Here is a 25,793-nt window from a genome sequence, read left to right as displayed (position 1 = left end):
TATGTATGTATTTTGACACACCTGTGAAACCATCATGAAAATCAAGATAATGAACATCTTTAGCATCCCCAAAAGTATCCTTGCACTCCTTTATAATATCACCATCTTATCCCTAGGCAACCAACTGATCTGATTTCTATGTTATAGATTAGTTTATGTCTTCTAAAATTAACATACGAAAATGGAATCACACAATATGTGTGGATTTTTGTCTGGCTTCTTTCACTCAAAAAGTGATTATTTTGAGATTCATCCATGTTACTGTATATATCAGTAGTTCGTTCCAACGCTTGCTGAGTAGTATTCCATTTTGTGGATATACCATTTTCATCTGTTGACAGACACGTGCATTGTTTCTAGGTTTTGGCTATTACAAATAAAATTGCTATGGACACTCATGTACAAGTTGTTTTACAGATATACACTTTATTTATTTATTTTTGGGACGAAGTTTCGCTCTTGTCACCCAGGCTGGAATGCAATGGTGCTATCTTGGCTCACTGCAACCTCCGCCTCCCGGGTTCAAGTGATTCTCCCACCTCATCCTCCTGAGTAGCTGGGATTACAGGCACCCACCATCATGCCTGGCTAATTTTTGTATTTTTGTAGAGATGAGGTTTCACAACGTTGGTCAAGCTGATCTCGAACTCCTGACCTCAGGTAATCCACCTGCCTCAGCCTCCCAAAGTGCTGGGATTACAGGTGTGAGCCACTGTGCCTGGCCTGAATATACACTTTCATTTTTCTTGGGTGAATAACTAGAAGTAAGAATGGGTTGATAATGTAGTAGGTGTATGTTTACCTGTATAAGAAGCTGCCTAACTGTCTTCCAAGGAAGTACTATTTTACTTTGCCATCACATGATGCTTAAAGCACTGAACAAGGTTTCCCCTCTTTCCCATTGCTCTATTCCATCTGCATCCTGCTTTCCAGGACACCTCCCTTCAGGTGGCTGGGTGGCTGCTTCCTCCCTCTTAAGAGAAAACAAGAAGAGAGCAAGGAGATCACTTGTCACATCCAACCAGTCTTTACTCCTGTTGTTTAAAAAAGGAATCATTTTTAAATTAGAGAAGAGCTCTAGTTGTAGACTCAACACATTTTAAGTGCAGTTTTATTATTTTTTAGTGCCTATGACAGGTGCGTTTTCCTCATTTAATGAGAAGATAAGAACAATTTTAATTGACACGTTAATTGAAAGCAAATTCTTCGACGAAGTTATTTCCAAAGTACTTGAAAATAATTTGTCTTTTTATTTGTTTGTACTATTAGCTAGTAGCACACTTTTTAAATTACCTACATTTTTTCCTAGAATGGTACCAATTATAGGTTATTTTCAGTGTATTGTTCTGTAAGAATTATAGCCCAGTTACTCCTTCCCCATCAATGACGCTACTAAAGTAGCTTAAATGGCTGAGTAGTTTATTTCCTTAGTTACTTGGGCTATGTTTAAATTACACAAGTTTCTGTTTTGTAGACTGAATTAAGATGTCTTTAGTATTCCTACAAAAATGGTAAAGTTTATAAGTTTAATAAGTTGTGTGATTCTGCAGCCTGGGGCACAGCACTGAAAACATTCTGTGTGGAATGCAGCTATCACTTATTCCTGTTACTTGGAGAGCATGACATGACAGTGTTAAATTTTTTTTTTTAACTATAACTGGAAGTTACCAGCGTGAAATGTATTCTGTGCTTCAACCTTTTACCTTGAAATATCTTGTACTATAATGAAAAGTTCTTTGCCTACTTTCCTATTTATGATAATTTTTGCTTAAGAGCTACAAAGGCTGCTCTGTCTACTGGCATGTACTCTAGACTTCAAAGAAATATGGTTAGGTTTTTGTCTTTTTTTTTTTTTTTAATTAGGTTGCAGGTAAACCACAATTCTTAATTTAAACAATTCCTAATTTAAACAATTCTTAAAATTTTGAAAATATACCATTAGTTCTGGGGCTATGTGTGTGTACAATTATTATTGGATAGATCATTGTATTGTAGAACAGTCTTTGAAAATGTAGTTTGATTAAAAGAAATCTTTGCCTACCAATTAGTTTGTACATAGTGGACCTTTAAGTCATCCTCCGGAAAATTTTCAGCAGGCACATCTGAAAAACAGAGACAGATATTCTTATCACACACTTGCAGAGCTTCTTGAACACCTCACCTCCCTCCATCCCTTCCCGCTCCGCCTACATTTCCAGTTCCAGACTCCTTACTGGCATTCCTGACAGAGATCTCACACCTGACAAACATCAGGCCAGACTCATCAATTTCTGATTTTGATTCCTGGCTCTTTTGGTGACATCATAACTACTTTTTTTTTTTTTCAGACAGTCTCACTCTGTCTCCCAGGCTGCAGTACAGTGCACAATCTTGAGTCACTACAACCCCCACCTCCCAGTTTCAAGCAATTCTCATGCCTCAGCCTCCAGAGTAGCTGGTAGTACTACAGGTGCCCACCACCACACCCAGCTAATTTTTTAGGGATGGGGTTTCTCCATGTTGGCCAGACTGGTCTCGAACTCCTGACCTCAAGTGATCTGCCCGCCTTGGCCTCCCAAGTGCTGGGATTACAGGCATGAGCCACCACGCCCGGCCCATAACTACTTTTATCTTGAATTCTCTCTTGTCTTCTTATGGGTATGTCTCTTAAGGTCCAACTATCTTAAATCCTCCCTCCCCCTTAAGCACATATTACACATTCCCTGAAGTGTAGAGATTTTATGTACAGTTGTTATCTGGTTGGTTGATGTATTTTGTGCCAGCCTTTCTCTTTAGTTCTTTAATTTACTCAAAGTTGCTACGCTATAAACTTTCTTATTAGTGCTAAAGTAGTAATTCCAAGTCCTTGCTTAAAAGCTTATCCAAATGCTGTGATATTACATTTGCATTTTATTTATTTATTTATTTTTTGAGATGGAATCTTGCTTTGTTGCCTAGGCTGGAGTATAGTGGCACAATCTTGGCTCACTGCAACCTCCGCCTCCTGGGTTCAAGTGATTCTCCTGCCTCAACCTCCTGAGTAGCTGGGACTACAGGTGCCAGCCACCATGCCCAGCTAATTTTTGTATTTTTTACTAGAGACAGGATTTCTCTATGTTGGCCAGGCTGGTCTCGAACACGTGACCTCAGGTGATCCGCCTGCCTCAGCCTTCCAAAGTGCTGGGATTACAGGCGTGAGCCACTGTGCCCGGCCTACATTTGCATTTTAAAATAGAAATTTGTTTTTATTTCTGGACCTCTGTCACTGAAGAGATGAATGGTCTTGTTTTCTTACTTTTGAAAATCGGTCCCTTAGTGTTTAATGAAAAGGGCGTTTTCTGGTGCTTTTCCTTAGCTGCTAGATGCTCCCTGTGCTCTCAGTACAAATGCACTTTCTACTGTCACTTACAGGGAGACTATTTTGCACTAAACTTTTGTAGAAATTCAAGTGTCAATTGTGAAATTGAGCATTTTCAATAGAAGGGTAATAGGATTTTTAGAGATAGAAAGGGATTCTGGGAGATCATCTCATCAGACGCTTACTATTTTCAAAGGAGGAAACTGAGGTCTATGAAGATTACAGATCTTCACCCAACTTCCTCAGCCCAAGTCTGACCCAGCCTCAAATCACCCGACTCCTAATTCCCACTTTTAATGACCTGTGCCCCACTTCAGTGCTTCAGTGGATGCCACCTTAAAAAAATTTTTTTTTTTTTAAAGAATGGGTGTTCCCCAGATTTAATTTGGAGTACAGATCCAGTTTCATAATTTAAGAGCTTCCAAAACTGGAAATAGATTCTAATTTTTATCATTTCTTAGAAAAGATTTCATTTCATTTTTTCCTTTTTTAAACCTACGTTGTCAGAACAATTATAAAATTACTTTCTTCCTTTTAGACTTCAGCTCATCACTGTGTATGTTTCTAGCAACAGAACAGTGCTCTCCCTGGATGACAGAAAGCTAGGGGAGAGAAGAACTCTGTGTGGCTCACCCCACAAGTGAAGACAGATTTTGTTCTGTCTTAAAAAGTACCCTCCAAAAGGAGAAATAACAAAACCAAGAAAGGGCTAGTAGGAAAGATATTTGTGGGGTTCAGAAGCAGCCCATAAAATAGTCTAGATTAGGATGCCTGGCATAGTTAGAATATGTGTGAGAACTTCTTATTCCACTTGTATGCCACTTATTTGTACTTAGAATTTAAAAGGCTTGCTGATTTTTAGTGTTTTTGAGTGTTCCCTGGTGAGAGCAAGAAATAGAAAAATGAATATAAGGAAAGAGAAATACATTTGGGTTTTTATTTGTGTATTTCCCCAGTTAAATTTGTAGGACTGAACTGTCCTTAATTATTTGTCTTACATCCAGGATCATTCTCCTTCACTTACCAAGTCTCCAAATCTGTAAGAGCTCTCCTTATTTCTCAGATGCTCTTGCTTCTTTTTGTTGTTTGTGTATTTGTTTTGTCTTAGTTTTGGCTACTACTTCGGTTTTGTGAATAATTATCTTCCTGTCTTCTGAAAATGGAAGATAAAAAAAATTAAAAGTAATTGTTGCCCTTTGTATGTATCTGTTAAATAATTATGTCAATCATGTTCTGTCACCGATCCTTGTCACTTGTCTTTATCTGTTCTCATTTATGCATATACTTAATCTATTTTTTCTCTCCATTGACCAATTTTTCAATATTTGCATCATTTTATGTTATTTTCACTTTTTCCCTACTCTAGTGGTTTATTTCCCGTAAAGTGTAGGTAGTTCAAAAGATGATGTTTAGGCTAGGAAAAGCCCAGGTGGTAGGAATGATCCCAACCAGTGTTTTGTTCAGCCCCAGGTTGATAGTTTTTTAAAAGGTACTTGTAAACCCACTTTTTTTGCTACCTCTAACCAACGTGTGGTTGTATTAAAGCCAAACTTACTGAAAGCTAAAGAGTTACCAACTTTTTAAGTTGGATTTTGTGTATCAGGTTTCCTAATTATTGCCACTTGTATCTGTACATTTTACTGATGCCTCTGTATCTCCACCTAAACATTTCATATTTATGTGTAACCAAATAACCTCTTTGGCTCATCCATCATCAGCAATATCACATTAATCATTTTCTTTCTTTTTTTTCTTCCGTTTCTCAGTCTCTTCTTAGTATTTACAGTTCATGAAAGTGACTGTGAATCTTTCTTCCTTGGGGTATTAGCATAGTAGACGCAAACAAAAAGCTTCAATTTTTATGGGTTACAAGAAGCACTGCATTAGTCTGCTCTTGATTTCTGCAAGTTCATCAATTCAAGAGGGTTTTATTGCCCATGTCCGAGATGATTGATCCCTACAAAACTCTGCCTTATAGAAAAAATGTCTTAGTTACTCACAGAGTTGGTTTTTGTTTTTGTTTTACAACATATTGCAAAAAACTTCTATCAAGAAAGTATGTGGGGTTGGGCTTTTCCAGGTGCAGGGGCAGGTGATTCTCCATTTGCCACAGGTTGATGGGGCTACTTTTCAGGATGCTTGGGAAAGGGCAGAAACCATCTCTGCAGACTCTCAGCCAGGACTTCAGACAGCGGATGGTCTGATTGTGCCTCCCTGGGCATACCCCAGCTGATTGGGTCATGCTGTTTTCCCTCAGCAGCACACGCCCCTTGCTTTCTCCTCTGAGATCTCTCCACTGTAGTCCTCAGCCTACCTGTTTCGCCTTTCTCTCCTGTGCGGGTTACCAATTCAAAGTCCCTAAGAAAGTGGCTTATCTAGCACAGGGTGCCTGTGGTGGCCAGGACCCCTTGCCAGGCCCACTCTTGTACTGCCTGATGTTGGAGAGATGAGGACAGGCACTCCCTAGCCACCCAGCTGTGCCAGGGTCGGCCTGCCCACACGTGGGTTGTAGTCATGCCTAGAACAAAACAATTGGTAAGTCTTGGCAGCTCCTCAATGAATGTAACCTGATTCTGCTTCCTTCTTGATTTGCCATATATGGAGAGAACTTTGCTTTTTGAAAAAGTTTAAAGGGAATGAGGTAATTTCCTCAATTCCTAAGATCTCCGGCAATGTTGTAAATATAGATTCGAGGTTAGAGTACTAAAAAATAAAAACAAAAGCAGAAAAGCTGCTGTGCTGTGAAATGCCAGGGTATTTTTAATGTCAAGTCCAGCAGCATAATAGTTTTTACCTCTTTTCCTCACCTAAAGAAAGAGTAGTGTTAAACTTATTTCCAAAATAAAAGGAGTCTGAACCTCTAGGAAACTGGTACAGTATCATCTTAGAAAAGAACCTAAAGGCTAATCTACACTCATAAAAATAACATGTTTTCAAATAGTTTCAGAACCAATTCAGTCTACTGTTTTTCTCTTCATGACACCAGTAGCTAAAAATTACCCTACTTAATGAAAATTGCAGATGATTTTTTTTCTTTATGCAGTCTTACATAATTTTTGGTCCATTTTGACCTAGTCTGACATTTTATTTTGAACAGCTACATCTTAAGTGCTCTGTCCTTTTTGTTTCCACTCTAAAATTGGTTCTGCAAGGAGTAAGAGAGTAGACCATTGGGATTTTATGTTTGAACACTTAAATTGTATAACCAGTCATCTGTTAGAGTTGTTATCCATCCTACAGTGACCCCATCATCTAACCCAAATAGCCTTTAAAATAAGAGCTCATTCTAGAAGAACAACTTTAGGCAGCAGTAAATTTAAAACATTTTGAATACCTGCTCTACTGTGGTATAGTGATCTAAATATTAGATTTATTTTTCTTGTGTCTCATATAGAAACTCTAAACAAAGCAGATGAACAGTTATGTCTGTATTAACATATGACTAAAGCCCCTATAGAGTTCCAGTGTGCTGAAAGTCAAATTAAAGCTCTCTTTTTTAGTAAACAATCACACTGGGAATGAGAATATTAGAGCCAAGAGGGACTCCAGAGCAAGGGTGGCAAACTCGGATGCTTCCAGAGGTCACATAGGTAACCCATAGGAGCAGTGGGCCCAGTGGGAGAGGACCATGGTGTCCTGGAGGATATGTCCCGGGGTAAAGGGGCAGCTGCCGTCAGTTACCGCCTGACTTTGTGCCATGCCAGAACATTGTCTCAGTGTTCTGATGTGTCAGGAGCAGCCCAAGATCCAAGCCTGAGATGTTATGAGAACTATCTTGACTATTACACATTGGCAAATAACTTTGAATATACATATACATTTGTGAGACTAACAAATATCTGCTGTCCGGAATACTGCCTCTAGGCTACCAGTTACCCATCTCGCTCCTAATCCAACCTCCTCACTTTTCATAGGAGAAAACTGAGATCCAAAGAGGCTAAATGTCTTACCTGAAATGAAGATGAGTTGGGGCAAGGTGGGACCATTTGCCAAGAGGTCTGGTGAGATTGTAGAAGAGATCTTAAGGAGGAAAACCCATGAAGGAGTGTTGTTCTTATTTATTGACACCAGAGTAGCTCTTTTTTTCTCCTTTCAATGCTTAAAATAATTAGAAATAATAACATCCAAAGGAAAAAACAAGACCCACTACACACCTCTAGTTCACTTAATTTTTATACACATCCCATTACTTAGCATTTACTTTTCTCTTTCATCTTCAAAGCAGTTCAAAAATTGATTTGTTATTTGTAGTCAGGGAAATGTATCATGATCTATTTTTTATTATTTATGAATAATAAAAAGGGAAGAACTCTTTAAGAACAGAGTATCTGAAATAGTCTGTTCTTAAACACACACACATATGTGGCCTCAGCTGTTTCATCTGCTAGAAATTCATCTGAAACCATTTAATTCCAAGGGGTGGTGGTGAGTCTTTATAAAATTTCTTGTTATACAGAATCTAAAGAAACTTCAATATTGCTCAGTCATATTGAGACTTTATTTAATTGTAATTGTCGTACATAATATGGTGGACGACCTGTTGAAAATGTAAAAGTTGGGACTTTTTTTTCCTCTTTGGAACTATTGGCTCTAAGTACAAAGTTAACATAGATTCCAAATAAATTAAACAATTTTGGGATGTTTATTCACTATTCTTTAGAAAAATAGAAAACATTTTTAATATATTTTTTAAACTTATTTTGAAATAATTTTAGATTTACAAATAAATTACAAAGATAGTACACAGAGTTCTCACATATCCTTCAGCAGCTTCCCCTTATGTTAATATCTTATATAACTAGGATATGTTTTTCAAGCTATTCATTTTTCAAGAAATGAACATTTACCCAATACTATCACCTCACCTACAAACTTTACTGAGATTTATATTGGCTTTTGAAATTAAAAAGGGTATACTAAAACTATTAGAAAACTGTGATAATATATCTTTATAGGCTGTGACTTGAGGAGGGAGGGTAGAGTTAGGTTCTCCACATTCTACACTGCCCCTCCACAAAGCCATCCCAAACAGGCATGAAATTTAAGTAAACATGGTGCTAATATATTTGCTATGTAAATGCTTTTGAAGACAAGCCTCTTCTTCCAATCAGGTTGCCTTGCCTCTATCCCTCGTCGGTAGAACTCTGGGGCTGCCTCTGGAGAAGACAGATGGAGTGAAGGGGCAGATAAAGAGAGAAATACGTGCACACACGGCCTGTGGAGGATGAATCTCCTCTTGTCAGGGAGGAAGGAGTGAGGGGTCTGTGTTGTGAGTTCTGAAGTGTAGAAATAAACTTGACCACAGTCTGCTTTCCCTCTGGGCTGTGGACAGCCACAAGTTCTCACTTGTTATTTGCTCCCTGATATCCATTTTTTTTTATTGTTTTAAAGTGAAAACAACTTTTCAGCTTGGGAATTTACTTCTTTAAAGTTAAGTTTCTGGTGGAATTGTGAAGGCTCTATGAGTGTCCGGTGGAAGTCTTGGGAGAGGGTACGTTACAGGCAACCCACAGAGGTGTAAGTGACCTGTGGAACAAATGACACTCAGGATGTGAAAGGATTGGGTTAAGTCATGAGGAACAGATTAGAAATGGTATAGAAAAAGGTTTGGGACTCTTGCAAGAGTGGAAAAGGGAAGGGAAATTGGCACGTCAGGATGTTCAATATTTGTTCACTGATTGAATGGTCAGAATTTCAAAAACTAAATCACTAATGGGCACCAGGCATAGTTTTGTTGCCCATAGAAGGATGTCCCCGGTCAGGTGCAGTGGCACATGCCTGTAATCCCAATACTTTGGGAGGCCTGGGTAGGCAGAACACCTTGACATCAGGAGTTCGAGACCAGCCTGGCCAACATGGTGAAACCCTGTCTCTACCAAAAAAACAAAAACAAACAACAAACAAAAAAAACCCGAGTTAGCTGGGCTTGGTGGCACACACCTGTAATCCCAGCTATTTGAGAGGCTAAGGCAGGAGAATCGCTTGAACCCAGGAGGTGGAGGTTGCAGTGGGCCAAGATCACACCATGGCACTCCAGTCCATGAAACTCCATGGGCTCCATCTCAAAAAAAAAAAAAAGAAAAGAAAAGAAAAGAAGGATGTCCCCATGACTCAGTGAATTCTCATAGAGCATCTGGCATCTGGTTTTGCCAACAGGATCAGTAATTTCCTCTTGTTAAATTGCTTTAAACTAATTATATGTTCAATATATTGTGGATTATGATAGCACTAACTCAACATTTCTTTCAGGAAAATTGTGTTTTCTGAACCACAGTGATTTGAATAGCTCCTTCAACTTAGATATTCTTTTGAAGTTCATTACATGCTGTGCTGGAAGATGGGACATATTGGAAATACCCTCCTCTATATTCTTAGGTTCTTCCTCCTATGATGCATGTTCATGGGTTTTGGTACCCAGCATGAGTTACCCTTCCTAAGAGCTCCCAGCTTCCTTCTGAGGAATTACCTCTTCCGCATCATACGTGATTTTGGTGGAAGAGTAATTACAAGTGGCTGACTCATGTTCTGGGATTCTCAGCTCGAGCTCCTCCTCCTCCTCCTCCTCCCCTGGCTCTGCTGCAGGTGGAAGAGCTCCCAGGGACTTTATGTCTAGAGCATTTGCAGCAAAGTCCTCAGGGACAGTCGGAGGCCCTCGCAGTGCTGACTGTTGCCAAACCCATGCTATGAAGGAACCGTGGCTGTGACTTCTGCTTCCTGACCTTGTTTCTACTTGTTTCCAAAGTGCCGCTCCACTGTCTGCCTCCTGTTGATTCCATGGGTTTGTTAGCCAGTGTTGGTTTTATTGCTTGCAAGTCAGGAACCCTCATTAATAACAGCAGGCAGTCTCTTGACTTAGGACTCAAGTTCAAACCATGACAGGTGAAGACCCAGTATTAATAAATACATTTCTCTTGCCCAGTCATTAAATATCAAAGGTATAATGGACTTTAGAGCTCATCTGGCCCAATCCCCTATATTTTCCTCCAGTGGTGAGGAAATAAACACACCAAGTGAAAGAGATGTTCAAAGTGTCATAAATTTAACATGCCAAGTTGGCATCCTACATAGAGACATCAGGGCTCACTGGTCTCTGCATCTTGTCCACACACCCTCACCATACTCCTTTACTTCTGTGACCCATAGTGTCCACTTATGGGATGGGATGACAGGGCAGAACCTAGGGTGGCACCAGTGACCTTGGAAAGGGTCACAGGTAGCTAGCCCCCACAGGGATTCGACCTGTGACTCTGGTGGTGTTGATACCAAGATTCAGACACTGAGCTGAAATGTCAGCGTCTAGGTGCAGCCCCAGGTGTGCCTGTGTGCTCTGATGCCAGCTCAGACGCGTCCACTTGGTGAGGCGGAGACTGTGCATGAGGAGGTGGCTATTAGCAGCCCCAGGAATCAGATTGTCATCTCCTTATGATTATTGGGGATAAAAACAACTAGTTTTACAGCATAAATTTTATATTTTTAATGTGAATTAAAGATTGCTTTCTAACCATTCCTTATCTTGTAGAAACTGTTCTTGTGTGTTCTAAGCGTAGCAAGCAAGTCTCTGAATTCTGCGGGCATAAATGTTCTGAATCCATTTTGGAGCAAGAGTTATTTATTTATTTATTGAGACAGAGTTTTGCTCTTGTTGCCCAGGCTGGAGTGCAATGGCGTGATCTCAGCTCACTGCAACCTTTGCCTCCCAGGTTCAAGTGATTCACCTGCCTTAGCCTCCTAAGTAGCTGGGATTACAGGTGCACGCCACCATACCCAGCTAATTTTTGTATTTTTAGTAGAGATGGGGTTTCACTATGTTGGCCAGGCTGGTCTCAAACTCCTGATCTCAGGTGATCCATCTACCTTGGCCTCCCAAAGTGCTGGGATTATAGGTGTGAGCCACTGTGCCCAGTCAATAGTTATATTTTTAAATTGCTTATGTGAAGCTTTTCAGCAAAGCATAGCACACAAAATGATGTCTGCCAAGAATTTTCTTAATATATGCCATTATTTTTTCTTCATAATTTTATTCAATGAGTGAATATTGATTGAATGCCCACTATATGTTAGGTATGGAGGACAGAGAGGAGTGGAAATTGACAGGGAGCTGTCATGGAGCTTGCAGTCATACAGGGAAGAGTGACAGAAATCACATCAACACACAAATGTGGTGGGTGCATCCCAGGAGGGCAACAATGCAGGAAGAAGTGGACAGACACACACTAAACCTGACCTAAGGAGTCACTTGTCATCCCTTTCCAGGACAGGGCTTCTCTGTGGCACAGGACCACTAGCCTTCATACCCTTGCACTAAAAATCTAGAAAACATCCAGAAATTATAAAAAAAGCAAGCATGTTCACATTGTGTGGTATTTAATAATAATAGCTGTTATGTATTGAATTTATTTGTAGAATAGGACTATGGTTCCCTGAGGTTACGGGCAGCCTTGCTGTGATGGGCATGACTTGGGAACCCTTGCCACCAGGTGGCAACACACCCATAGAGCTCTCCTCCCAGAAGTCCTGAAATCACATCCAGCAATAGCTTCATCTGCGGCAGCATGTCCAGCAAAGAGACTCTCACCGAAAGACAAGGAAGGGAGACAAGATTGGGTAGGGGGAAGCTGAGGGTGCTCAAGCTATGGCAGAGTGCTGAGCCACCTACTTTTCATTAGATACGCATACTGGGGCAGGTGAATACTATTCATTCCATTTTACAGCAGGGAAACTGAAGCTTATGGTGGAACCACAGAGAGAGTACGTGTGCTTTCCACTTTCAGTTATAAACTACTATACCAAATAGTTGGAAGTTAGCCTCTGTAACCTTCATCACACAATAGCTGTTTCTCTTTGCTAATAGTAGGGCCACATCTGAATATCTATTATCTCTTGGTATGTAATACCCTCTTATGTCTATATACTTCTATATAAGATTTTTTCATAAATGGAAACTTTTTTTAATTTGCAGAAAAATCATTTAAACATAAATGCATGGCTTTATGCCCTTCTTCTGCCTTGAAGGTCCCCACCACCACTCTGTGCTTACTTCTAATTATCAAATCCATCCAGTCTTAAGGCGCAGTTAGAAACTCGTTCTGTATATTGGCTGGAAGTGATTGTAATGATCCTCAGGTTTAGCAGAGGGTCTGAGAGGTTAAAGGATGCATTCAATGTGCGCTGCTCTCTTGACATCTGATGTCAAGCTAGCTGCTCCTTGTAAATTGATTTATATATGGAATAGGACTATAGGTCCCTAAGGTTACGGGCAGCTTTGCTGTGATTGGCATGACTTGGGAGCCCTTGCCACCTGGTGGCAACACACTCGGAGAGCTCTCCTCCCGGAAGTCCTGAAATCACATCTAGCAATAATTTCATCTGTGGCAGCATGTCCAGCAAAGAGACTGTCACCGAAGGACCAGGAGGGGAGACGAGGTTGGGTAGGGGGAAGCTGAGGGTGCACAAGCTACAGGGAAATCCACTACCTTCTGCAATGTTTTTGCCCATTCGTTTACTCATTCACTTAATAGTCATTTATTTTCTCAGTAGCTGCACTCTGCTAGACACTCGGGAGTCAACCTAGCTAGGATTTTTTTCCCAAGTGGTCTATTTATTTTGTTGAGGGAGAGGGACATCAAACAAACACTGAGGTTGGTTATTTAACATCCGAGATAAGTGATTCAGTTGACTTTGGAGACTGACTTGGACAGCTGCCGAGGCAGATACAGTGCTGAGGAATTCACAGCTGAATGGAGACCTGAAGAGCTTCTGGGAGCCAGGTGAAAGGAGGGATGGCAAGAGCTGCCCGGCTCGGGGCAAGAGGGAGTTTGGAAAGTTTTGTGGAAACTGCACCAGGAGGATCCTCACCAAAATCACTGCCTTACCTCACAAACACATCCCAGGCATCTGAGTCTGTACTTCACTTGTGGAAATTTCCATCAGTCCTAAAAGCCATCTTGTGCCCAATAAAATAATCTTGTAATTTTCCTGTAGTTGATTTGAAATATTTTTTTGCTGCGAGGAGTTTAATAATAGGCACAATACTTGAAATGTCACTTCCTTATATTTGGAGAACTGGAGTAGAGTGGAGAATGGAGCCTTTTAGGGAAGTAAGTGGGAAGAAGCTGTTTGAATCCAGTAATGAATTAGTGTTAAACTTCTCAGCCTCCAGGAACTTCTTGAGTATTTTGATTTAAAGTAGTTGGCATATTTGTGGATTTTTCTCCCAGGACTACTGGAAGCTGTGAGCTGGGAATACAGTAAAACAGAGGTCCCAGCCTTTTTCCTAATGAGTTATTTGTGATTTACCTAAAGCTTTAGGCACACTAACCCAAGATGAAGTAAAGGCATTGTAATGCCAGCTGCCAACAGAAAGTCAGATATTCTCATGCCAGCCACATGAGCACTCCACCCTGGTGCTTCTTTCTAAAACACTTCCGTGCTTTGCAGGCAGGTCTAAGGAAGTTAGAGAAACCCCTGCAGTTCCCCTTCCATCCCATATGTGATGATTGGACTGAAGAGTCTTGGTTAGGAGCGAAGGATGATTACTGTATCAGAGCACGACCAGTGAATTGTAATGAGCTGAGGTAAAGCTTAATTTCCTCTTCTACCTACCACAATGAAAAGCTGTTGAATGTCAAATATGGTTTGCACCTTTGAAGTGAAAATGTTTTCTGCCACATGTCATCCCATTGAGCAAGTCTACACCTGTTCATCTGGTCATGGGTTAGCAGAAAGAATGAAAGAGAGAAACTCTGTGCTTTTGAGCGAAGACATTTTTCAGTACTTATTACTCTGTTTTACTTTCCTGCCTTCACCTTCTCTGCAGTTTTTCTTTCATCTTGACATTATAAGGAATGCATGATCCTTCCCTATGGAACATTGTAGATCTCGTTTTAAATGGTAAAAACATCTCCAGCTCAGCTGACCAGTTCACTGGAATAGCTGTGTGCTTCACAAGAAACATGAAATATTTTGTCAGGTAGGAATCTAAGGAATCCCGGTGACGTGGGCTTTCCCATCAGTTTTCTTTGCTCTTTTCCCTTAACTTAAGCTTTGTGCTGCTTTAGTTACCCTGTAGAATAAATGGAAAAGTAATGGTTTTATTTTATTTTATTTTATTTTTGAGATGGAGTCTCACGATGCCCAGGCTGGAGTGCAGTGGCATGATCTCAGCTCACTGCAACCTCCACCTTTCAGGTTCAAGCGATTCTCCTGCCCCAGCCTCCTGAATAGCTGGGACTATGGGTACGTGCCACCATGACCAGCTGATTTTTGTATTTTTAGGAGACACAGGGTTTCACCATATTGGCCAGGCTGGTCTTGAACTCCAGACCTCAAGTGATCCACCTGCTTCTGCTCCCAAAGCGCTAGGATTACAGGCATGAGCTGCCGCACCCAGCCCAAGTAAATGGTTTTAAATCATGGTGCTAGGTCTGAGGAAATTATTTACAAAGCTCTATCAAAAAACAAAACTGGAATCTTTTAAATTAAGTAACAGTCAAAAAGCCAATTTAAAATTTTTCCTTAGTATGGCTGCTTTGCTTCATAGCCCAGAGACTGAACCAGAGCTAGAAGTTATGAGCTAGACAAGAATTTCATAAAATTTTTTTTTCTCCAGCCACCTTGCTCCATTAATAAATAAACAGATGAATAAAATGAAAAGGTTGCCGGGTGAACCCAAAATTCAGTAATACTTTTAAAAAATCATGATTAAGTATTATTTGTTTTATACACCTACCAATGGCAATGCACTTAAAATGCCATATCAGAACAGTTGTGAAACTTCTCAATTTGATAGCTTTTCTGAAAAGCATAACCAGGCTTCCATAAATGTAATGAAAGCTTTTTTCATATTAAAGGCATGTTATTGGGAGATGGAATGTTTCCTTCTTCCTACATAACTGCACAGTGATTAAATATTGACTAAGAGCCAGGAGTTGACAGCCATTGGCCTCACCCTGGTAAATGCTGATATATGATGCTGCATGTAAATACAGAGCCATCCTCTCAGGACCATAGTTTTTGTTTTTGTTTTTTTTTTCTTTTGGGAGATGGGGAGCCAGCAAGTTGTAGGTTATGCTTCAGGTGTCAGATTCAAGTGTTGCAGTAGAAGGGTGTAATTTGAAACAAGTAATTCTTTAAAAAACCACCCAACTGTCAAAAGAAAAATATATTTTTCTAATCAATCTGAATAATAGGCAGAATGCTAGTTAGAAGTTTTAGCAAAACATCCAGTGTGCCCACTGAATGCTGCTGCTTGTGGAAACAAAAGAGCTGTCAGTCACTGGGGCAGCTTACACTTTCACAGACAATGATTGTTTGGTTTACATGAAACAAACTGGTTGAAACATCAGATTTATTGTGGGGACATGAATATATGTTTGGGAAATTTTAAAACATCTTATTTCTTATTTTTGTTGTATGTATATTTTCTTTTTTGTTGTTTTAAACATCTATTTAAAATATGCAATTGATATTTTCCCTCCCTCTATGGGGAAAATCAATTATAATTTTTATTCCATTTCTTTCTGTTCATAAGGTTCATTATAAGATCTTATTATTTTTATCCAAAGACTTTTAAACCCTGCAGGAAATACCTGGAAGACTTACTCATCAGCTTTTGTAGTGCCATGAAGCAAAATCTGTTTATTCTTTATTGGTTAGAATGATTTAAACATAGGTCTCCTTTTCAGCAAATATAGTAATCTAAAAAGTCTGCTTTTTATTCCAGCAAGTTTTAATAGACATTTCCTAACCTCTAAATCATCTATAATACCCTTATTGTGATGGTCATCTGGACATCAACATCACTATCTTCAAGTATAATGAAATTAAAAGATACTTTTAAAGATTATTATAGTTCTCAAATTATTCAAATTGAGCCAAAATGGATTCATATGGATTTGAGTTTTATTAATTCCTATTAGAGGTATTGGCATATGTCTATTCAAAAAGATTAATGTTTCTTAAATGTCAATGACTATTCTTCCTTGAAATGTACTGAGAAATGGATTTCATGTTGCTGAAACTGAAATGAGAAGGAATTGTCATAAATCATAGTTTAGTTTCTCACCTTTAGTCAGATAAGCAGTGAAGCGACTCTGAATCAAAGTGTGTGTGTGTATGTATGTGCGTGTGCACTGTGTGTGCGTGTGTGTTTTGTGGTGTGATTGTGGTCTGTGTGTAGCGGGGAGATGGCTAATAGAAATGAAGCATCATAGCCGGACCAGCCACAGCATGTAGAATCCTTCCCTGGGGCCTCAGTTTTCAAGACAAATAGTTTAGAGTAACCCTTTCCCCCTTTAAAAAGCCCAATATTTTTGTAAAAATTAAAGTGAACACTGAATAGAGTTTTGAAGACAAAGAAGAACTCACAGTAAGTGAGTCTGAGTAGGTGCGTGACTGGCCAGCTTTGGTATTCACTGGCAAGGAGAAGACTTGTTGAGGGTTGACTTTAGGTCTGATTAGATACTAGGGATTTGACCTATGTAATCTTATTTTTGTCCTCTTAACAAACTTTGTACCCCTTTATAGTAAAAAATGAGAACATTAAGACCTAGGAAGATTTAGTAACTTCCATGTAGCTAGTAAGTGGTCGAGTTAGAATTCCAACTCTCATGTGAGACTTAATTTAAAATTGACTTCAAAGTAGCTCCCATATGGGCTGAATATAGGATATACGCCTCTGCCTAGCCTCCAGTCCTTTTTGTTTTGTTTAGGTGTCGCTTGTCTTTGTAAACACTGGAAGCTGCTGTGTCATCTCCCTCTACTTTTTCCATCGCTCTTTAGCCCACATATACACACTTGGCTCAGGCTTCTTGGTTCCTTCTCTGGACACTAGATGACTGTCAGCCTTACCTGGGCCCTGCCCCAGAGGCTGCCCCAGCATCTGGTAGGAGCTTAGTGAGCAGAATGGATTCCTAGTGAAATAATGAATGTCTTTCCTTGTACTCTGTGTTTGAAACCTCCAGGATAGCAATTCCATCTACTATATGAAATCAGAAAAAGTAAATATTCCTTGGTTAACCTTCGTCATTCCCCTACATAAACCTCAATCACATTGCTTTGAAACCATGCCAGATTTGTGGAGAGCAAATTGCCAGGTAAGTGGAGAGCAAATTCACCAAACTAAGTCTTAGTTTTTTTCCTCTTCCAAGGGAAGGAACACTATGCACTTTAACAGCACTTTCAAAGTTTCAAACTGAGGACTGGCTACTGAGTTGAAGAAGCATGAGTTGGGCCTTAAGTCCTCTCCTCTGGCCACTTTGGTCCACTTCACACATTTGGACCAACTTCCCTCCTCTGAGCCTGAATCCCATCAGCCAGCACTGAAAATCCGGCATGGTTTCAAAGAAATGTGATTGAGACTTACGTGGGGGAATGAAGAAGGTTAACCAAGGAATGTTTACTTTTTGTGATTTCATATAGCAGATGGAATTGCTATCCTGGAGGTTTCAAAATAATCTTATCGAGATGACTTTTGACCCATCTTCAATAGTATTACAACAATCCCCGCAGCCTGGAGACTAAGCTCTGCTGCTGTTCTGAGTGAGCTGGACCCACAGAGGGTGTGACGTGGGAGTAGAGATGAGTGTCGCCCTCAAAGTCTGTTCCCATCACTCAGGAAAGCACCTTATTTAGATTACTGTACTGGGGCTGACACTAAAATAGATGATATTTGAGGCTAAGTTTTCAATTTCACTCTTTCCAGAAAAATGAAGTACTGATAGGGATCTACTCTAAAAGCTGGTTTTAAATACAAGGCGTTACAGAAGTGCCAAATGCAGTGACTGCACTTAAAGTCATGGCCCGTGGATAGAAGCAAAGCTGAAGAGTGGCCTGCCGAGTGTAGAGCATTCTTTCACTTGTAAGACATTAAACACAGAGACACTCAACACAATTCCTGGATGTGATTTCCTGTTGGTTCATCTACACACTCTAGAAGATTCCTGAGGAGACGTTTATTGCCCAGAGGAATTCAGTGGAGGTATTTTCAGGGTTGGCTGAGTTCCAGGAGCCCCCTCTCAGGGCCAAATTATCCAATTCCCTTTCTCAGTCAGTTCACCACAGTTCATTCATTCACCAAGAATATGCATGGAGAGCCTAACTACTACATACTAGGCACTGAGCATACAGTGCTAAAAATAAAAAATGATAAAATCCTAGTCCTAATGTAGGATACATGCATTAAACATATGAACATATGAACCCTGTATTTGTTAGGGTTCTTCAGAGAAACATAACCAATAGGGTATAATTATATATATGTGTAATATATATATACACACATATACCAATAGGGTGTTTTATATATATTACATATGTATTTATGTCGTACATATATATTACACCCTATTGGTATGTGTATGTGTGTATATATATAACATATATAATATATGTATGTTATATATGTATATATATGTTACATATATTATATATGTAATATATATAAAATATATATTGCACCCTATATATATAAAATTGAGCATCTGTAATTAAAAAATCTGAAATATAAAATGCTCCAAAATTCTAAACTTTTTGAGGGCTGACATGATGCTTATAGGAAATGCTTTGGAGTATTTCAGATTTTCAGATTAGGGATGCCTCACCAGTAAGCATAATGCAAATATTCCAAAATCCAACAAAATCCAACATTTGAGAAACTTCTAGTCCCAAGCATTTCAGATAAGAGATACTCAACCTCTATATGTGTATGTATACAAGGTGTGTGTGTGTGTGTGTATGTGTGTATGTATATATATATTAATTGGTAGTGTATATATATACACACAGAGAGAGAAAGACAGAGAGAGAGATTGATTTTAAAGAACTGGCTCCTGCAGTTGCAAGGGCTGGCAAGTCCAGGCCAGCAGGCTGAAAATTCCAGCGAAAGTTGATGTTGCAATCTTGAGTCTAAAGGCTGTCTGGAGGCAGAATTTCTTCCTTTTCAGGGGACCTCTCTTTTCTCTTAATGTCATCAACCGATTGGATGAGACTGACCCACTTTATGGAGAGTAATCTGCTTTACTCAAAATTGACTGATTTAAATGTTAATCACATCAAAAGCAAACCTTCACAGCAGCATCTCACCTGGTATTGACAAACAACTGTGCACCATGGCCTAACAAAGCTGACACAAAATTAACCATAATCCCCCACCTCCAAATAACTGTCATTTCAATTTAGTGGCGCTCAAACTTGAGCAGGAATCAGAATCCCCTGGAACACTTGTTTGAAACACAATTGCTGGGCTCCACACTCCTGATTCAGGAGGTCTAGGGTTGGGCCCCAAGATTTGTATTTCAAACAAGTCCTGGGTAACGCTGATCCTGCTGGTCCAGGGATCATACTCTGAGAATGATAAGATTACATAATTCAGGGTGTGACTCTTAGCCTCGTGGACCAGAAACTGATTTTGTTATCATAAGAAAGATCATTTTATTTATCAGGGATGTACCCAGTAAACCAAGATTCCAAACCTGATGTGTAAAACAGCAATTCCAATTTATTGATTTATGATAAGCACTAAAACTACAGTGGTGAGCAGAACAATCCTGTCAGCCTGGAAGGGGCAGTCCATCCTGTGGGCAGCTCCACTGAAAAGTGAGCAGTCAGTGATCAGAAGGAGCTGGAGATCGCAGCCAATCATCCGAAACAGGTGATTGGATTGTTTGCTGCAACCGCCCCCACCACCAGAAGGGTCATATTCTCAGTCCTTGGCCAGGGCCCCCTCTCCCTGGACTTTGTACTTGGATTAAGACAGGCAACTTTCAGGGAATGGATGTTTTCTGCGGAAAGCTTTGGTATTTACTGGTCTGAAAGAGTGCTCCTCTCTACTCCTCAGACTCTACTCAGCAGCTGGGCTGAAAGTTCATAGAAATTGGAAATGCTTTTAGTGAATCATTAAAATGTTATCTTTTATAGAAACTTTTTATTGGATATAACTTATACTGTTTTTATGAAAAAGGAACTTGGTCAGCATTAGAATGTGTTAATGTATGTCCTTCATATGCTCAGTTTCCTTTCTTGGTAATAATTTGAGTGAAATTACAATCTTCCTTTAAAAGACTATTTCCGGCTGGGTGTGGTGGCTCACGTCTGTAATCCCAGCGCTTTGAAAGGTGGGTGGATCACTTGAGGTCAGGAGTTCCAGAACAGCCTGGCCAACATGGTGAAACCCCATCTCTACTAAAAATACAAAAATGTAGCTGGGCATGGTGGTACGTACCTGTGGTCCCAGCTACTTGGGAAGCTGGGGTAGGAGAATCGCTTGAACCCAGGAGGTGGAGGTTGCAGTGAGCCGAGGTTGAGCACCTGCATTCCAGCCTGGGTGACACAGCAAGACTGTCTCAAAAAGAAAACAAAAAGGCTATTTCCATCTTTCTCTGCACATTGAGGGGATCTGACTTTGAAAAAATACTTATACATTTCATATTTTCAAAATTTTTCATGTCCACTTAGAAGCAATTTTTTCCCCTAAGCTTTGGCTTTCTGCCTTTATCATGCTATTTTAAGATTTTTACATTAAAAATGGGATTTGTTTCTTAATCCTTTGAACCAAATTGTGTTGTGAAAAAGTTTTGTTTATGTTATTTATTTTAATATTCTTTTTTTTAGAATCCTGCAATTATCCTCAGCATGGAAAGTTTGGCTCTAAAATGCTTCTGAGCAATCAGAATGTGGGCTGAGTCTGGGCAGACCCCTCACACCTTACCTGCCTTGGGACTTCTTGTGAAAGACAATTGAATAGATAGCCTAAGGCAAGGGGATAAGGTGGCCCTGGAACTGCCTCAAAGGAATAGCGCAGATAAGAAGTAGATCCAACCACTCAGTGCAGGAAGGTGCAATCTCATGTTTAACCTCTCTCAGTTTCATTGTCATATCAGCCCAGGGGCCCATCAGCAAATAGAAACCATTCTAAGAATTTCAGGGAGCAGATGTTATGCAAGGAATCAGGTAAATAAGTGAAAAAACACAGAAAGAGCAAAATGTGGAAACCAAGATAACCCAGAGACTAGTAACTGCAAGAAGCAGCCACCACCCCTGGGACTAAGACAACAAAAGGGAAGAGGCGGTGCTACCAGAACCTTCCCGGCAGGTGCCTGCTGTTGTTCAGGCATAGCCCTCAGGGAGGGGAGACAGAGTCCTGCTTGGGGCATCTGGCAGCCTCAGTCAAATCACAGCAGGGGTGCCCAAGGGCCAGCTTTCTCTGCAGTTGCTGGAGGGGTGTCCCACAGGAGTTGGGCCCTCCTCTCACTGGCCATTCCCCTGTGCCTCCCATTGGCAGGATCTAGCAGGGAGCCGGGTGAGAAAGGAGCCTGGGAAACATCCTTCTCACAGTCTTAGCATCAGAGCAGAAGCCTGTGGCTTCCTTTGCTTTCTCCCTTCCTTGTTGGCCTTTATTATCAGTTGTATTCACTTATCTGGCTACAAAGCAGGGTAGTATTAGTGAGAGAGGAATCTGTTATTGATAAAGAACAAGGAGGGAATCTATTAATACCTTTTGATTATCATACAGGTTATTCCCCAATGATTATTAGAAAATACTTTTATCTTAATGAGGAAAAATCTCAATTTATTTTTAAAATCCTGGAAAATGGAATGCTGGGTAATATTCTTATTTAACTTTTGACATTTTTTAAAAAGTCATGTTCTATTTGGGGTATGAACGTGTGTGCCCATAATAATTATTTTTATCTGCATATGTCTATCTTGGGCCTAGAAAAAAAATGACTGATTTTCTTCTAAAGATTAGAATTCCATGGGCATCTCTTTTTGGTACAATTCTTTTGTTTGTTCATTTCTGGAGATGATGGAGTTGGTACTGATAGTGCCCTCCTTGTATGGTATTCAGCTCAGTTCAATGAGCCTTTATTAGGGGCCTGTCAAGTGCCAGGCTGTGCCCCAAAGATATGGAGGCAGAGGAGACTCAGGCCGTGTGGAAGAGCATGGCTCGGGGCATAGGACAGACTTGGCTTTGAGTTCCAGCTCTACCGCTTAAGAGTCTCACCCTGTGGAGCTCAGTTGCTTCATCCTGGATGTGAGGATGAACACTGGTACTGCAAGGCTGTTACAGGATTGTATGTGGTAAAGCACTTGACAATTGTCTGGAACACAATAAAGGCTTCATAAATGGTAACATGCTGTTATTATTTTGATAATCATCTGTGGTTTGGGTACAGACTTTTTAGATGCGGTAAAATTTAATAGTAGAATGTTTGTTTGCTTAGATATCTGTATTTCATTCACACAATTAGTTGTCATTTTAGTTGTTTATTAGTTTTCAGTCATTGGCCTAGAAGGAAATGGCTACAGTTCTCTTGCTCATCTCTAATAAGGATTTGAAGTGGCTGGCTTGTCATTTATAAGGTTTTAGCAAGAGAATTTTAAAAAATTCCAATGCTTTAACCACTTTTCAGGCCTTTGGTTTTCATGTTTATTTACAAGTTGCTAGTTTGTTCATTGGAATGGAGATTTTATGTGGGTTGGGTGTGGAGATGTGTTCTGTTCTAGTGGCTAGCGTACTGAATTAAAATTTTAGAAAGAATTTGGATGCAGTTTTGAACTGAGTCAGGAATTTGTCAATAGCCTTAAGCAACCTGTTTTCTTCTCTCTGCTTGTTTTCACTGTGTGTTTGCCATCTCCTTGACTCACAGTGGTCTTATAAGAGTTAATGAAAATGTTTGCAACCAAGTGTATTTTTATCTCGGATGAAAAGAGCTGTGTACAAACTGTAACTTACCCTACTTTTGTTAATATGTGGCAGGATTCTTAGCCCTCCCCATGTATCATAATCCTTGAGCACGTTTAACATGTTCAGACCCAAGAAATCACACCCCCCACCCTAAAATTCTGATTCATTTAGGACCCTAGCATTAGTGAGTGCACTCTTGTGCGTGCTCTCTCTCTCTCTGTCTCTCTCAGCTTCCTAGGTGATTTTCACATGCAGTCAGGATTGAAAACCACTGGCATAAAGGATAAATCCACCCTTTGTGCTTGGTTCTTCCTCTTATATTGTGTCATCCATTTTCTTGCCTATTTGATACAGGCAGATGTATTAGTTATTAGTTATCTATTGCCCCATTAGCAAATTACCACAAACTCGGCGGGTTAAAACAACACGTATTTATTATTTTATACTTCTGAAGGCCAGAAGTCTGAAATGGTCTTAGAGGGCTAAAATCAGGTTGTTGGCAAGGCTGATTCCTTCTGCAGGCTCTAGTGGAGAATCCGAGTCTCACTCTGTTGCCCAGGCTGGAGTGCAGTGGTGCCATCTCATCTCACTGCAACTTCTGCCTTCTGGGTTCAAGTGATTCTCATGTCTCAGCCTCCCAAGTAGCTGGGATTACAGGCGTGTGCCACCATGCCTGGCTAATTTTTGTATTTTTAGTAGAGACGGGGTTTCCACCATGTTGCCCAGGCTGGTCTCAAACTCCTGGCCTCAAGTGACTTGCCTCAGTCTCCCAAAGTGCTGGGATTACAGGCGTGAGCTCCTGCACTCGACCTGTTTTCTTGCCTTTTCCAATTTCTAGAGGCTGCCTGCATTGCTTGGGTCATGGCCCCACATCATTCTGACTTCTGCTTCTGTCATCCTATCTCCTCTATGACTCTCCTTCCTCTCTCTTATGAGGACCCATGTAACTACATTGGGCCCACCCAGGTAATCCAGGATAGTCTCTCCATAGCAAGATCTTTAACGTCATCACATCTACAGAGCCCCTTTTGCCATGTAAAGTAGCATATTCACAGGTTCTGGGGATCAGAACATAATCATATGGGAGGATGGGGGCATTATTCTGCCTACAGAGCAAGAATTAAATTGAAATCTCTACTTTTTCTCATTTGAGTACAGAAACCTCTGAGTCAGCCACAGCTTCCGTCCTCTACGGTTTCTGATGGGTAAGAGAGAAACATTTTGCAAAGTCTCTAAGTGATAATACCATGTTCAGAATTTTAATTTTATGACTTCTTTAACAGGCTGCCAATTTTCAGATTTTCGGGTGCTTTAATAGCTTGTTTCAGAAGTGGATTGCGTAACAGTTGGGTCTCATCATGCTGAAATGGTGTATTGCTGAAGTCTCCCTCAGGTAGAGAACTTTTCTGCTACTAATACAGTGATTCTCAACAGGGAGTAGGTGTGGCTTATTCTCGAATTTTTTCTTCCAGCAAGAATTTTCTGTGTTAGACCCCTACACACAAAAAGACTAGATTCCGAACCTCAAGGTCAAGGCCAAATAACTCACATCTAGTGGTCAATATACTTGTATTTCAATATAATTGATTTTCTTTGTGATCCTGTTTTTTACTATATGCATGTAAAGATATCATTCTGAGAAGGGGTCCACAGGCTTCCCCAGAGTGCCAAAGGGGCCCTCCATGGCACAAAAATGATTAGGAGCCCCTAGGAGAGGCCAAAAAATAGTATTATAATAAAATGATAGGTGTCACCACAGAGATGATCTCCAGATGCAAGAAGCTGCCCAAGGGAGGGGAAAGGCTCCTGGCAGTGGTTTCCAACTCTAGCTGCTTGCTGGGATGATGGGTGGAAGCAGGGTGATGTCCTCTTAAAAAAGCATGAGCATCTGGGACCCGCTTCTAGAGATTCTGATTTGATTGGCCTGGGGACTCTGACCTCTATCACAGAAGAAATGATGTCGTGTTTGGTCTTGTAGATGTGAGGTAGAATGGGAAGACCTAAGAAAGCCAGACAGAAATCAGGGACTCGTTAAAGGAGCAGTAAGCTGTACTACAGAGCTGCGATATAGATATGGTTAATAAGTCCCTTAGCCCTCCCTGTTTCTGCTCCAATTCTTCTGCTAAACACGGTCTGCTAAAGACTATTTGTGACCTTAGAGCAGGATAGAACCAAACTTAGACATTTGGCAGCACAACTAACCTTCCCTAGCCAGCCTATTTCCTAGTAGGGAAGACAGGTCTCCAGTGGTTAAGAATGTGGGCATGAGCCAGACCGCTTCAAGGCTAATAATCCCAGCTCTTCCACTCACTAGCTATGTGATCTTTGGAAATTTACTTAATCTCTCTGCCTCAGTTTCCTCACTAGTAGTAGTACTTCCCAGGATAGTACCAACAGGTGAATGGGATGAATGGGATAGGTACTTCTGTTGGCTTAATTTACAGATGAGACAGACTTGCAGATGCTAAGTAACTTGCCCAAGACATCACAGCCAGAAAGGGGTCAGAGCTGGGACTATACCTCTGATACCCAGACAGGGGTACCTGACATGCAAGCAGTCCCTGGACTGAGTAATAAATGTGGTAAAACTATGCTATAGACACAGTGGTGGTCCGAAGAAAGTGTTCACTTCATTTGTGTAGGTTAGAGGAGGAGAATCTTGAGCTGGGTCCTGAAAAATAATTAGAATTTGCCAGGAGGATGTGGAAGGAGATATTCCAGGCAGAGGGAACAGCGTATGTAAAATTATGGAGACAAGGAAGAGCAGTTTGC

The 25,793-nt window shown here is 40.4% G+C and overlaps 1 protein-coding gene and 1 long non-coding RNA gene across 8 annotated transcripts in view; one reads left to right on the top strand and one right to left on the bottom strand.

Annotated features, from left to right (window-relative positions):
• SCHIP1 (schwannomin interacting protein 1) overlaps positions 1–25,793 on the top strand; it is a 164,544-nt gene that overhangs the window by 37,833 nt on the left and 100,918 nt on the right. The window lies entirely within an intron of this gene.
• Positions 729–25,011, bottom strand: LOC117079282. The gene is made up of 4 exons (XR_004435352.1): positions 24,776–25,011; positions 4,362–4,490; positions 2,042–2,102; positions 729–973 (listed from the first exon to the last, which is right to left on the bottom strand). It is a non-coding gene; the product is annotated as an uncharacterized LOC117079282 (long non-coding RNA).

Source organism: Trachypithecus francoisi, unplaced genomic scaffold (genome assembly GCF_009764315.1).
Source record: "Trachypithecus francoisi isolate TF-2019V2 unplaced genomic scaffold, Tfra_2.0 Lachesis_group0, whole genome shotgun sequence".
Lineage (NCBI taxonomy): Eukaryota > Metazoa > Chordata > Mammalia > Primates > Cercopithecidae > Trachypithecus > Trachypithecus francoisi.
Note: the sequence above shows the minus strand (reverse complement) of the source record. Positions and strands in the feature narration are given on the sequence as shown.